Here is a 9,636-nt window from a genome sequence, read left to right on the forward strand (position 1 = left end):
CTCGTGTGTGCACCACCATTCCAACAGCAACAGGACTCTGCTCCACTTTGTCCCCATGCAAACACCCCGAGCAGAGAGGTGTATCTGCAGCTCCAAGCAGGGCAAAATCAAAATCACAGATCGAATAAATAGAGGTGTCAGTGACACTGCAGAAGGTGAGCATTTCAGGAGGTACTTTGAGGTGGATTTGACTGCACACAGTCTTCCTCCATTGCAAATACAATTTTTTTTTTTTTTTTAAAAGGTCTGGCTTAAATTACCAGCCTTATGATAACTGTACTTGAAGTGGGTGCAATTTGCTGCCTTACAGCTCATGCCAAGGCCTCTCAGCCCAGCTCTGGGTGCTCCCACTGCTGCACCCATGCAGGAGTAAGACAGAGAAAGGCTCATTTCACAGACACGCTTTATTTGTTTGTACTTCAAGAAGGTAAAAGAGAGTGGGGGGAGTAAAACAAAGTAAAACAAAGTTAAGTTTGTTAGATTTCTGGTGCTTTTTAAATCAACAACAAGAACATCGCTTCCATTCCAAAGCAGAGCGGGTTTCTCAGCCCACCTTTCCACTCTCCAGCTTGCTCTCTCCATCTAGAAAGTGAACTAGGCAGCAGAAAGCAAATAAAAAGGCTGAACTGCTTGTCACCCTTCACATTCCTGTGCAAACCCACTCCTGCAGCACACTGCTCCTCTAATAGCCCAGAACTGAAACCTTAAAACCCTGTCTGCAGGGAGAATTAGATTGGATTTATTGCAAACACCTCCTCTGGACACTTGTAAAGCAATTTGAGAGAACCTAATGGATTTAGGATTTAGTTAAATTGGTCAACAAAATAAAGAGATTAAGCGTGTGGTCAATCACGAGTCATTGAGTTAGCGCATCCTCAGGAAGCTGCCAGCCACCAGCAAGGTCCAAATAACAGCTGAGGAGGGAAAAAGAGGAGCAGAACACAGCTCAGATGGAAGGATGATGTGCATGGAAAGAAGACTTGGAGTGCCCAACTCTACCTGGCAGCAGTGTCACACACCAAGAAACTGAAAAAAGAAAAGCCACTTTTCAGCTCAATTCCCAAGAAAAGATTGAGGAGGTTTGCCACACACTGTTCTTTTGGTAGTCCAGGAAATAATTGGACCATATTCTGATTTCACATTCACAGAGGCAACACAGAAGAGCTTCACTCCAGCGATCTATCAGTCACACTCCTTGCCGCACCATTTATTTCTGAGTAGACTCGTTAATAACCTTCCACCCAACACAGTGGAACTACGAATGTTTTGTTCAGACAAGCCCTACCCTGCTTCTGTTAGCTCTTCCCTATACAAAAGCTATCTTCATTTCAGAAGAAGCCATCCGTTTTTCACAGTCGCCGAGTAATTACTTTTCAAACAAGCTGTAATGAAAGGCTTCCTCCATAGAGAGCTCCATTTCCAAGTGAGAACACAAGTATCCAAATATTTCAGTGGTTGGAATTATACTGTCATAGCCTACGTTGTTGGTTCATTTCATATCAAACTTTGTGAGGCTTCCAAGCATTTACACCACCAGCTCTCCTTCCCTTACTGTAAAATCTTTTTTATTGACAATTCAATCATGTCAGGTTTGGAACAGTAGACGCACTGATTTGATCAGCTATCATTGAATTTACAATATCTAAATGACAGCACCATCTCTGGCCCACGTCTCAAGCAGCTGCCTTCTATCGATTTATATTCTACTAGTAAGGAAGAAAAATTGCAGCACAATGTAGTGGTATAGTCTGAGATCAATACCAATTTTTTTCTTAATGACACAAAGGCCAAGATAAGGACAGCATAAGTCAAAGCCAGACAGATCAAATTTGCCCGATATCCCTTTCAATTACTGAGGTACATACACAGGGATGTGTAACATTAAAGCTGAGGGGAGCATTATCAAAATGGTTTAAAATTACAATGGACTTACAAGGCTGTCTGACGTCTTCATGGCCTCAGGCACCATGATGGACAGGTTGGGTTTTCCTCTTTCCAGCCACCATGGCACACAGCACAGAGCACAGCCTCGGGGGTCTCTACTACAGCCTGAAAGGAGGTGGCATGGAGGGAGGGGTTGGCCTCCTCTCACAGGTAGCAGTGACAGGATGAGAGCTGATCACTTCATGCTGTACCAGGGGCGGTTCAGGTTGGATATTAGGGAATATTTCTTCCCCGAAAGAGTGGTGAGGCACTGGCACAGGCTGCCCAGGGAGGTGGTGGGGTCACCGTCCCTGGAAATGGTCAAGAACTGTAGAGATGTGACACTGAAGGACATGTCATGGCCATGGTAGGAATGTGTTGGAGTTGGGCTTGATCTTAGAGGTATTTTCCAACCATAGGGACTCTTTGATTCTACTGTATGATCTGGGCTCTTAGAAAGAGCTCTCTTATAAAGTCCAGCTCATAAATAACAGAAAACCCCTAATTATTCCAGTGGTGCCAACATTTCATTAGTTCAGTTGTTACCTAACAAGAAGTTACAGGTGAGCACTTTCTTCATTAGCACCTCTGTGATGATGGTAGCAGAACCTTCCGGCCTAAACGCTCTGCATTTATGCAGCTTGAATTCCCATTCTTGATTGGCAGCCGGAAAGCAGTGCTGTCATGATTTATGCATCTTCCATACACCAACTTTTGATAATTACAGGTTCCAAGCAGCTCATGATTACACTATTTGCACTGTCCTAATTATAAGCCCAAACACACTTGGAAATGAACATTCACACGTAGAGATGAGGGAGACAACTCAGCTCCTGACTGCCATCAAAACAACGGTCCCTGAAATTATCTGCAAAATCCTGTATGGGAGACTTCAAAAGAGGAAAAAGCAGATTAAAGTTTTCCTTGCTTCTTTCCTGGAGGCAGAAAAGGGCAAGAGTACTTCGATAATTATTAATTTATACGACCTTGGTGCGTATGCATTCATTCCTCATAGCTCTTTCAAATGCATTTAGAACAACTGGTGTCAGAGCAGGTTTAACCAAGGTGTGTGCACCCATGAACAGCAGACAAGAAAACATCAGGAAAGAGAAGTGGGAAGGAAAGGAAGTGACTTGTTGGTTGCTCATGTACAACTCACTGCCCTGCTCTGCTCATGGCTGTGGCCTTTCAGTAAGGGGGTTGAAACTAGATGATCATCATGGTCTTTTTCAACCCAGGCTGTTCTATGATTCTGTGATTCTATGTTTTCCCTATAATACACTCAGCCTTTGGGCTAATGCTCCATTTTCTCCTCCCCTTCATTTCAGGCTCATTACAACCCCTCCTATAAATCAGAGCATCCTTTTGGTGCCATTACTCGGCAAAAAACGCCATGCAGAGCTTTTCACTTGGCACTGGCCATATTCCAAAAGCTCCTGGAAAATGCTGCTTCCACTCTGAAAAACAAACACTGATTTCTAATTGCCTAAAAGCATCAGGCATGCCGTTCAGAGACTGTTTCTTTGGAATAAATATTTATCGACACCCACAGCCCTCCTATTTCGGCGCTTTTTTTCCCCTATCTAAAAAGAAAATATGCACATTTTGAAATGGGTTTGCTTTTCCTCTGTCATAAAAAATGCAGGCTGCATTGCTCATTCATGAGGGTTTCGTTTTTAATCTGCCATCTCAGACAGGTTTGGTCCGCGTTTTGTGGCGAGGACAGGCATGAGAAAAAGGAAACTTTGCTTTCAGAAGAAAGACTGAAAAGAAAAAAAAAACACCAAAAACCTCCCCAGTGCATTTGCCTCTGAGAATCCCAGAAGCCCTTGTGGCAGCAGATGCAATTTGATGCTCACACTGGGTCCTTGAATCTCATTGTTCCCAGAGCACATTAACTTGACATTTCGAAATACTGTTTTTGAAAGCCGCACTAACATGAAGGAGTTGCTGGTTATTCCAGATCCGCAGGGCAGCAGCAGAAATGAGGGTGGTCATTAATTTCTCCCCCACTTGTGAGAAAATAAAAAGTCAACTTCTAATGAGAGCTGTCCCTGGCAAATGGCACAGTGATGGAGATGCACGCTCTGCATCGCAGCTATTTCAATCTCATTCCTCTGGTGTCAGCACATCCAGCCCCGTCCCAGCTTTGGGCTCTGCTGCCCCAGTGCAGTGCATTCAGAGAACAGGAGATAAGAACACCTCCACTGCATGCAGGACAGCAAGCGTTTATCAAAAGTTTTTATTGGATTTCTGGAGTCTTCCTTTCCTCCTCAGGCACTTCCGATGCTCAAGTATTAAAGATAAAAGTGGCAGCTAAAAGGGTTTACTAATGAATAAAACAGCATTAAAAGTAACTACCTAGCATTTTGCAGAACTTCTAGCTGCCTAATCATGATTCAAAATAATTTTAAGAAATCAAGTATGGAGGGTTTCATAACGCTGCCACAAAGCGCAAGTTGGAACATCCACATGGTGCAGAACAGGGGCTCAGATCCATCACTGCTTGTTTTCCAGCAGAGGATATTGGCCCATTACACTCAGATTCCAATTCCTGACCTCTGCAGTTATGCATTGATTTCAGGGTGCAGTGATCCAAGCATGGGAGACAGACAGAAATCATCATTGCTGTGCAGAGATCTGCTCCAGGCCTTGCACTGCTTCTTTCCTTCCTTCTTTCCTCCTGTCTTTCTTCTGTGTTGCCAAAGGTTTGAGACATTGCTCACACTGTTTGCTTGGCTGTACTACCACCAGGACCTTCTGACTGGGATGGGGAACACTGCAGGGCAGCAACTGTAGATCTGCATTTAGAAACAAGCATTTTGCCTTGCAGAGGGGTGTCAGGGTGATTGTATCACCAACACACTCAAGAACGCTCAGAGGTAATAAGCTGCCAAGAGACCTACTGGAAACTTGCCCTGGCAGGAATCTCTTCCTCCTCTCTCCACAAAACAAAACAAAACAAAGAACCTAATGGATCAAAGTGGATTCCAGTATCGTGCAGAGAGATACCCTTCCAGCTGCAAAAGGGACCTCGGAGCAGATAAGCTAACAGCTCCCTGTACAGCACAAAGCTGCTGCATGGATACAGCGCCCACCTCAGCAGGGGCTGCCCCAAAGCCCCATCCTGCAACTGCATCAGGTCCTGCAGTGGGCAGGGGGACAGCAGAGGAAGGCACAGTGCCACCAGAGCAAGGCCAGGACTGCTTGAGAGCACCCCAGAGGCTGAGCACAGTGGGGTAAGAGCAGCAAGCCAGCAATCGTTACTCAGTTATTGTTCTCACTGGGGCAATATATTAGAAAATGTATATATTTTTTTAAATAATTTCTGAGCCCAATTGCTTGGAAGACACCCAAGGAAATGCTGAACAAGCTGAATTAACAATCCTGAATTAAACCTCCTGCTGTTCTCCCTGTCTGAAGGTCACAGAGAAACACGTGCTCTAGAGCACGTCTGTCCCACAGTGGTCCCCAGCTTTGGGACACCTACAGGGCAGCAAAGGACCAAAGCAAGGACAGACTGCTTGTTTTTTTCTCTGCTGCAAGTGGGAGCTTTTACATGAGGGCTATTCATTTCTGCCTGTAACCCCACCTGACAGCAATGCCTCAAAGTCTGCAAAGCATCAAGAGCAGCCCTGCAGGGAGCACCCAGCCACAGGCAGAGCAGAGCTGCCTCCTGCACACCATGAGGCACCAGCTGCCTTCACCCACGGTGCTTTCATGCACTGCTTACAGTTATTTTAATAGCACAACCCTCAATGCAGGCACACGCATGAAGACTAAAATAGATGCTGTGTGCAGAAAAGTGGTATTTACTTAAGAAGATCGTTTTTGCAGCTGATGGACTAGAACTGTTTCCAGTGTGTACTCAGATGCTATCATGCATTCTGCTACTTTTCCCTAAAGAATCATAGAACATTCTGAGTTGGAATGGACCCATCATCAAGTTTCTCCACGTCCCGAGTGGATGGGTCCATGGGGTGGTGGGTCCACCTCACCCTCCACATGGCTCCTTTCAGCAGACCCCCAGAATCCATCTCCAACATCGACAGGTAGGAGATGTGAGACGGGATGACTGTCCCAGAGTCATTCAAGAAGAAAACAAATGTCTTCTCTATTTTAAAGAAAGGCACTGAGGAAGAGGGCACAGCTCATTCAGTCCAATAATCCTCATGCACTGTGTTACATTGGAACCAACGAGTTCCCAATGGCACATCCTCTCCAAGGTATTTCTACACTTCATATTTGAGGCCTTATTAGGAAACAAAGGATTTCAGACTAAAGCAGAGGTTCCACTGCCAGCACTGCCTCTGCATTCGTTATCTGATGCAGACACATTTGTTCTTGCTGAGCTTAATGACTAACAGACGAGCTGCGATTGCCAGTGCCCTATCAACTGCTCTTTGCTGTACACATACACCCAAGCCACATTTCCTAAGGAATATGCTAATATCTGTCATTCAGCTGAGCAGGAATTAGATCTAAAATGTTACGAAGAACAAACAGCCCTGCTTTTTTTCAGGGGGGGGAGGTTGAATCTGATGACTGACAAACAAACAGCCAGCCCCTTAAACGCATCAAACTCATCAAGATGAAATGTGTAATTGCACACACGCATATGGGGCATTGCACTGCAGTCAGCCATCTGCAGCAAGACCATATTTTAATTTCACTCAAAAAAGGAAAAGGATCATTTTATTATTTCCCCTCATGCACCAATTTTTGCGAACGCTTTGAAGGCAGACAACACGTGCTTGGATTTGGAAAGTATTCTTGCTCTTAGGAGTGAAACAACGTATTTTTAACAGTGAATCTGTGATTTTGGGCCAGCAAGCCCCATAATCACTGAGCAACACACAATGCAGAAGCTGTTAAGCATAAGGAGCAAGCAACAACATTTAGACAAATATTCTATTTTACACCCATCATTAATTGGGCAGGCTCTCCCTTCTAATAGCCATTATTCAAACACATCCAGTACAGACAATTATGTGATGTCTAAAAAAAAAACAATAACAGGAGGAAGAGGAGGATATGAGGAACATCATCAAGCTGTGGGTATCTCTGTTCAGTGCAGGGGAGTTGGACTAGATGATCTTTAATTGTCCCTTCCAACTCCATTGATTCTATTATATATATATATTATATAATATATAATATATATATTCTATTATATTGATGGAGCTGACATCTGGCCAGTGGTTCAGCACACAGCAGCCCAAATCACAGGCTACATACTGCTCCCCTACACCAGCCACGTGAATGCCAGCACAAGTCATGTTTGCATATGAATCCAGGCAAAGATTGATGCAGTTTCCCAGGAACTATTCCACTATAAAATAACTTGCTCCACTTTATCCTTTCTACCACTTAGCACTGGGGTTCCCACGTCCCAAACCTCCCACCAGCAGCAAAGACATGGGCCGATCCCAAAGCAGACTGGAATGAGCACAGCACGCTGGAACCTCACCTGGCCATGGTGAGATGGGGGCCTGGAAGGGAAGTGTGGCCACGACCAAGGAGAGCAGGGTTCAGGACAGGCAGGCACACTGTTCTGCACGGGAGGATTTATGGGTACTGAAGCCTGCACTCCCTGCATCAGCTGTGTTTAGTAAATAAGTCATCAGGCTAAAAATCAAGGCCATTAATAAACAAAGCAGGCTCATTTTATTTGTCTCCTGACATCTTAGGCTGTAGAGCAAGGTCGGGTTGAATTTTCTCTGCAGATACACAGATAAGGCTCTCATATGGGGAGGGAGGAAACAAACTGTATTAACTGCATGAAAGTAGGAGCAAGGACTTGCCTTAAAAGCAACATCCACCTCGTGTTGCCAGAAAGTTACCAATGCTCTTAACCATTAAGCTTTAAAGCATCTTAATGGAATTAAAGGATCTTTTTAATGGCCAAATTCACAAAAGCATATGAACAGATGATGAACAGTTTGCTAATTCCAGGAGAAACGCTCCAACTTCAGTGCTGGAAAAAGCTTCAGCACTGCGAGGGAGCCAGTGGGGAGCTTGCATGCAATCTGCATTTTAAACCATGGGAATGACAAGCTTTGTTAAACCCAACCTTGGCAGCGGTTGTACGTTCATACAGGATTTCATCTCAATGTCATTTAACACTCAGTAGTTACCACAGCATTCAGCAGCACTCAACTAGTCGCTGTGTTTATTTACAGCCTGCTGAAGTTAGAGAATACATCTACACGCTGACACGTGTACGTATAGATATGTTTTAATCCTTGAAAATGGTTAAGAACCACCACTCTTCTATCTACCTGCAGAATCAAAGGAAGGAACCCCAAGCCCTTTGACCACCAAAACCAGGCGTTACACACTAAGTTGCATTGCCTCCTCATCTAAATCTCACAACTTTCTTTTCAGTGCAGAAAGTCATAATAAAAACACACAGTCCTGCACGGCCAACTCACTCTGGAGTACCAACTAGCAATGAAAACACAGCACCCAGGTCTCTGCATGGTGATACCCTTCCTCATCCTGTGACCTCCTCGTGCCCCCCACAGCTCCCTACAGCTGCCCCTTCCCCCAGAACACAACATGCACAAAAACCCAAAAGTGCTGCCTGCAGTCACAATAGCAGGGCAAGGAGGTGCACTGAGCAGCAGTGAAGATGCTAGATTTTTGGGAAGCTCAGAGCCTTTTAGCAGCCACTGCTCCCCTCCATCCAGTTCCAAGCAATTGCTTCACATCAGGAGGTTTAAGTGATATTTATGGACAGTCCCCTCCTCAAACCCACCGGTGGGAGAGCTGCTCAGGGACAACCAACAGCCACGGACCCAGAGGTTCTGTGTGGAAGGGAGCTGCCAGGCACGGGAGTCTGAGGCGTACTGAGGTTATTTCTGATATTGAGCAGTATTGGAGAAAGGTTGGTTTGTTGTTGGGATTTTTTATTTTTAAGCTACTGTTATGCACACTGCACTGAAAAGCAAGACAACTATGAACACTAATCTATTTTGATCATGAATTAAACACAAGTGGAGAAGACAAGTGTGATCTTCAGCAGGGAGTGCTATGGGAAAGTAAGTAATGAGTCACAGAGCCAGAAACAGAGTCAGATCAAAAAGAGCTTTACAGACAAACCAGTCAGTTCAGTGCAGCTACGTGTACCGTAATGATAACTTTGATGAGTCTTTATCACACATGCCTCTGTGTCAATGAAGAAGAAATAACAAACGCAGAGAGGAAGGCTTTGCTGACACTTGTGTACATAATTCACAAAGGAGAAGCCGAGCACACAAACATCCCAGTGCTCAGGGCAACACCAGGAGGGAACTCTGGGCAGATCCTGGGTAGGAGAGCACAGCATGGAGCAGATATGTCTGAAGTTCTCACATTACCCCCAAAATCAAGCATCTCAGCATTAGTTGTGCATTTTACAGCATTCCTTGATGGAGGATGGTGTCAGAGGCAGAGATTCATCACGTTTAATGATGTCAGGATGAAGCTAATATTTCACAGTTATGTGCTGTTGGATGTTAGAACACCCTGTGAGCCCTACACCCTAAATCATTTTTGTTAACAGACATGTTTTGCACATGGCATCTGGTAATCATTCCAAACTGGTTTTCTGTCAGTTTGAGCAGTATCCCCTGTAAGCTTACCAACACACATTAATTTAATAAATAGGAGAAAGTTCCATGCATGTCGATGGCATCCATTAAAGCAACAACAACCCATCTCTCAGCATAA

The 9,636-nt window shown here is 44.7% G+C and overlaps 1 protein-coding gene across 1 annotated transcript in view; it reads right to left on the reverse strand.

Moving 5' to 3' along the window:
* Window positions 1-7,464, reverse strand: part of GPC3 (glypican 3) — an 85,213-nt gene extending 77,749 nt beyond the window's left edge. Inside the window, exon 1 of the mRNA XM_042876576.1 lies at window positions 7,394-7,464. The gene's annotated coding sequence lies outside the window, so the exon portion shown is untranslated. The remainder of the gene's footprint in view (window positions 1-7,393) is intronic.
* Between the last annotated feature and the right edge of the window lie 2,172 nt (window positions 7,465-9,636).

Source organism: Lagopus leucura, unplaced genomic scaffold, assembly GCF_019238085.1.
Source record: "Lagopus leucura isolate 7727_CA_CO unplaced genomic scaffold, USGS_WTPT01 Super-Scaffold_100016, whole genome shotgun sequence".
NCBI lineage: Eukaryota > Metazoa > Chordata > Aves > Galliformes > Phasianidae > Lagopus > Lagopus leucura.